Source organism: Pituophis catenifer, unplaced genomic scaffold, assembly GCF_029215685.1.
Source record: "Pituophis catenifer annectens isolate HBS135680 unplaced genomic scaffold, rPitCat1.0.hap2 SCAF_2, whole genome shotgun sequence".
NCBI classification, from domain to species: domain Eukaryota; kingdom Metazoa; phylum Chordata; class Lepidosauria; order Squamata; family Colubridae; genus Pituophis; species Pituophis catenifer.
Window position 1 is genome coordinate 194,067,330 of NW_027256882.1, and position 6,113 is coordinate 194,073,442.

The 6,113-nt window shown below is 38.8% G+C and overlaps 1 pseudogene; it reads left to right on the top strand.

Annotated features, from left to right (window-relative positions):
• Positions 1 to 4,243: 4,243 nt before the first annotated feature.
• Positions 4,244 to 5,162, top strand: LOC139311043 (olfactory receptor 2A5-like; annotated as a pseudogene).
• Positions 5,163 to 6,113: the final 951 nt, after the last annotated feature.

Here is a 6,113-nt window from a genome sequence, read left to right on the forward strand (position 1 = left end):
ATCAATGTTCAGACCCTTTGCCCATTTTTGGACTGTTTGAACCATGCACAATAAACTGTTTCCTGCATTGAAGAGCTTGGCTTGGTTCCGTTTCATTTCCTACAACAGCTGGCGACTCCACCGGGACCAGGTACGAGACGATATTTCGCTGAGGGCCGTTCGACCCCTCGGGACCATCGGGAAGTCGCTCCTGAATATTCTCCAGGCGCCACGGGGATACATCTCCGGGAGACGGCAGCGATAGCCCTATGGGACCGACAGTGCTCTGATCGAGTCCAAGAACCCTGCAGTGCAGGAAAGGTGGTCTGAACAAATTCATGGCCAGGAATCTACGGAGTGGGAGCGTTTTTAAGTGAGTATATTGTAAAAGAATTGTACCTGCCTCATTTGAAGGCAGAAGGAGGGATTTGATCACTCCCTTGGACTCGGGGTAGGCTACCCTAACGAAGTCCGTTTCAGGTTGTGTGGGTGGTTAAGCTGTCGCATTTCTTGCTATGCACAAAAGGACTACCCAGAGGGCTGAAAAAAGTTATTTCTGACAGGTCCTCACACTTTTGACCGGTCTCCACACTTATGACTGGTCATCATTTACGCCCATTGTAGCATTCTTAACAACCATGTCACTCATTTCACAACTGCTTCTCTTCACCATGGTGATAAGATAGGGCAAAAACGTAAAATGTGAGGACAGTCGTAAGTTCGAGGACTGGTCAAAAGTGTGAGGACCAGTCAGAAATAACTTTTTCAGCCCTCTGAGTAGTCCATATGCACAAAAGGACTACCCAGAGGGCTGAAAAAAGTGATTTCTGACAGGTCCTCGCACTTTTGACCGGTCTTCGCACTTATGACTGGTCATCATTTATGCCCATTGTAGCATTCTTAACAACCATGTCACTCATTTCACAACTGCTTCTCTTCACCATGGTGACAAGATAGGGCAAAAACGTAAAACGTGAGGACAGTCGTAAGTTCGAGGACTGGTCAAAAGTGCAAGGACCAGTCAGAAATAACTTTTTCAGCCCTCTGAGTAGTCCATATGCATAAAAGGATACAGCAATAGAGAGGGATGAAGGAAGGGAAGGGAAATTAGAGTAGGAGTGAGGGTAAGAGAGGGAGGAAGAGAGGAGGACATTATTACCCTTCATCCTCATCTCTAATCTTAATCAAATTCAATTTTTCCCTTCTATTCTATATTATACCCCTTCCCATTGTCATCTATTTTTATATCCATCCTCACATTGGTTAATTATGTAATATTACAGTGTTTAATATAAATTCAACATTTTAATATAAATCAATTAGTTATATAACTACCTTTTTTGTATATTAATCAATATGAACATGAATATTCCAATTATTTCCATGCAATCCAATTTCTTACAAATCAATTAATTATATTTATCAATAATAATAAACCAAATAATTTCCCCCATATATTCCTCCAAACCACAACTTAACCATTTCTGCTTTCAACACAATATACAATTAATAGTATCTCAATTATTACAATTCCCTAGTTAAATAGAGCTTTTTTTCTTTTGTGTTTTAAAATCTTGAACTCTCCTCTTTTTCCCTAAATTTCCCATTGTTTGCGCCTACCTTTTTTGGTGAGTAAAAAGAAAATAAATCTGCCTGCCTAATTTTCCAATGTTGCAGCAACAGCAAAGCCAACAGCCTGCTTTACTTTCAGTTTCATTTTTCAGCATAGCTAGGGGAAAAAAAATCTGCTCCAGCAAGAAGCAGAGCCCTGAGCAAAACAGCTGAGAGCAAATCAGCTGAGAGTCGGGAGCCGATCTAATCAAGGGCTAATTAGTCTATGCTGAAGCTCCGTGGGCCAATAAAATTACAAAAAACACTGAACCGTTTGTTAAATTGCTGGTCGCCCGCCCCTCGCCCACCACTATTTATTGGCAATAAATAGTGGTGCGGAGGGGCGGGGCAAGGGGCGGGGCAGAACCGGCAGAATCCCACCACTGGCTATAGGGCGGCCCTTTGAAGCCCCGCGGCAAGAATTTAAACAGGTTTTTTTCCTCTAGCCATCAGCTGGGACTCAGGAGGCAGCAATAGATTGGGAGTGGGTGGGGTAAGTGAATGGCCGGCGATCCAACAGAGCAGAGAGTGAGGGTGAGTGAAGGCGTGGGGGGGGGGGCGAGAGAGGGCTTTGGTGACCCCTGTGAAATGGCCGTTCGACCCCCAAAGGGGTCGCGACCCCCAGGTTGAGAACCGCTGGTCTAACATTTTATTCCATAGTGAAGAAGAATGATTTAAGAATACAGAGTAAAAATACTTACATGCTTCTTGTCTTCCCCATTTTGTACATGAATGTCAAATATTCTAACTGAATTTAGGCAGCTAGAAAATTTAGTATGCAGACAGGAGGGAACATCTATGAAAAACTGCATAGCAAGCAGGCAACCTAAAAGAATGTTTAAAGCCATCATTTTCCTTTTTTAAAAAATAATGTTTTATTATTACACAATATGAGAATCACATAACATACAACATATAGATATCTCCTCTTTTTTAAACAGTGTTTCTTCGTGGTCTTCTTTCCATTTTATATTCTTCCCATCTCTCTCTTACTGTTTCATTTCCCCCCCGCCCTTGTCTTTTTTCCTTTGGTTACATTGTATTTTCCAACTCAGATAATCTTAATTTTATACATTTCTATACACTTGTTAAATACAAATTTTGTACTTTTTATTTATAGGCTTAATTTTATACATTTCTATATAATTGTTATATACATATTTTATATTTTTAACTTCTTCCCTGTAGTTATTGTTCTTTATTTCTGGACTCAAGCCATTCATACCATGAATGAGTGAAGAAGTGATAGAAAAGGTTTTCGAATGTGCTGAGAATGTGCAAGGGAATCAGGCTGATTCCACGGTTTCTGAATTACGTCAGAAAATAAAGGTGGACAAGGTATAAAGTCTTGTGCAGCTTTGGGTAATCTAAAAAGACCACCATGGAGATTAGACGGGTCTGGATCATGGGAAGCAAAAGACATTAAAGAAAAAGAAGAGACAGATTACTATATAATAAAGCCATCATTTTCATTTCTTCTGCAAAAAATAGTAATTGGGTTTCTATTCTCTCAATGAGTCAACATAAAATATCAATATAGGCAAAATCTTACAATTCTTACAGAATTACAGTTGATTTATTCTGCAATTATTATTTTTTTGCAAAGCCTTTTCTTGACAGTAGAAAAAGCAAAAGGAGAGGAATTTACAGAACAAAAAAAGTCAGTAATGAAAGTAAACTGGTCCAGAAAAATTGCTTTTTTGTACTAAAATGCTCAGAAAATGTTTAAGCCGTTACAATTTGTTTCAGATTTAAGCAATAACCAAATATATGTATGTATGTATTTTAGTAAATTCCCATGATTCCTAAAGAACAGCAAACCTCTCATGTACACTATTTTTCATGGTCCCTTGATGCATTGCTTTATTTTATTAGCAGACTTAAAGTTTTGATGAAATAAATGAGGCTACGTTATGTTTGCATTGAATATGCTCCTCCCACATTTTATTATCTTTATTTTGTTTCATTGTAACAATTTGTTTCTAATTCTTTCACTTGACTTTGCTTTGGATGACTAACATTTCTGCCGATTATGAAGAAACATTTGATTTTCTACTTGCTTATTAGTTTATGCCACCCAGAGTCACTCTATTGTAAGAAGGGCAGCCATATCAATATGACAAATACATAAATAACTACATAATTTATTCATATAAAATGGACAAACAACACTGCAGGAAAAAAATGGTGTTACATAGTGATAAATAAAGAAAAAAAGAAATGTATGTAGATCAAGAATATTTGATACATGTATTTAATCCTACTTTTATAGGGCTCATGGCATTTGAGCCGTGGTGGCGCAGTGGTTAGAACACAGTACTGCAGGCTTCTTCTGTTGACTGCTGGCTACCAGCAGTTTGGCAATTCAATTCTCATCAGCTCAAGGTTGACTCAGCCTTCCATCCTTCGGAGGTCAGTAAAATGAGGACCCAGATTGTTGGGGGCAATATGCTGACTCTGTAAACTGCTTAGAAAGGGCTGTAAAGCACTGTGAAGCGGTATATACTGTAAGTCTAAGTGTTATTGCTATTTCAGATATTAAGTCAATTTCTTTTTTTACAGAAGTGGAAGTGACTGATAGTCATTGCTCCAGACATACTGTAGTTGACAGAATTTCCCTCTTGTGCATGTAAAATGAGACCGGGGAGCTAAAATGGCAAATGAAACCTATGTGGTTGAATTCCATTTCCTTGGTCTTTCCAGAAGCCTGAAGATCCGCCTTTTATTGCTTGGACTTTTTTCAATTGTCTATGCTCTCACTCTGATGGGCAACACAATCATCTTAATGCTCATATGGTTAGATGCCCGGCTCCATACCCCAATGTATTTCTTCCTGAGCCATCTGGCTTGTGTGGACATCTGCTATACTTCCAGCACCGTCCCCCAGATGCTGATCAACCTTCAAAGCCCAGGACAAACCATCTCAGTGGTTGGGTGTGCCATGCAGATGTATATCTTTCTGGCCTTGGCCACAGCAGAGTGTTTTCTCCTGGCAGTGATGGCCTATGATAGATATGTGGCAATATGCCATCCACTGCACTACACAGTCCTCATGAACAAAAAAAATATGCATCTTTATGGCCATGACATGCTGGACTAGTGGCCTCGTCCTCCCAGTGGTCCATACCGTTCTCACTTGGCAATTGCCATTCTGTGGCCCTAACTTGATAGATCACTACTTTTGTGAAATGCCAGCTTTGCTGAAGCTGGCATGTGCTGATACCAGAGTTATTGAAAAGATTACTTCGGCAGGGTGCATTTTCACCTTGCTTATTCCTATCACTTTTATCACAACGACTTATATCCACATTCTAGCAGCCATCTTGAAAATTCAATCTGCAAAAGGGCAGCACAAAGCTTTCTCCACATGTGGTTCCCACATGGCAGTTGTGGTACTTTTCTATGGGAGCGCCATATTTATGTACATGAGACCTGAATCCAGTCATTCTTCAGACCAGGATAAAATGATTTCCCTGTTTTACAGCATTGTTATTCCCTTAAGCAATCCCATTATTTACAGTTTGAAGAATACGGATATGAAAACAGCCTTGGCTAAAATCCTGCAGTTCTGAAGGCTTTGTGGAGTGCCAAACAAACAAATAAGATGTCTTGTAGTGGTTTATAAACTCTGGGCTGTTTCTTCTTTAGGCCAACAACAGTTTATGGTTTCAGGCAGGATCTTTCTGCTATCTTTGATTGTTCCTGTTTTTATTTATTTATATTACTGATGATAAAGATGTGATCTGGAATCTTCTAGGAAATATCCTATTCAGATTTTTCTTTCTAGGATTAAGTGAGAATGTATTTTAAAATTTTGAAATTAACATTTTAGTTATTACTTTCATTAAATCAAAGATTGTTGTAGAAAAATATTGTAGTGCAGTAGCAACAGGAGTTGACATGTACAGATGTTACTTAAACAAATTGGATATTTTCTCAGATAACTATATAATGGTACTACTTTGTTCTGGTTTCTCAGGGCATGCCCTCACAGGATCTTTGCACCACTCCAAGATCACTTTTGCATCTGTTTGATCTTTATCATTGTAATCTGGCTTTAGCTACTGAGTTGATTTATTTCTACCTCAGACACAGTATGTTTGAAAGAAGAAGTACAATCTTTTGCTTGAAATGTTGTGCCTTGATGGGAGTCTGTGCAGAATTCTGTGGAATTCAATTTTTTTTACTACCAGATTTTGAAAAATAATCCTTTTTTCATGGGAAATGTCTGTATGTTTATATCTAAACAATTAATAAAATGACTTAAAGGTTGGACACCAGAGGGCAGTAGAAGGAAATAAATGATGGCTGCATTAAAGGAAATTTGGGGGGTGGGGGGTGGGGAATGTGGGGGTGGGGAATAGGCTAAAGGTGTCCGCTACTATAAAACTTGGAAAATGATCCAAGTTCCACTGAATAAAACTGAAATTAATTGGAATATGAATTTAAAAATAATAGCCTATGAGAAATAGATTTACATATGAAACTGGAAGGTTACAAATATTAAACCTGAAGAGTGTGGA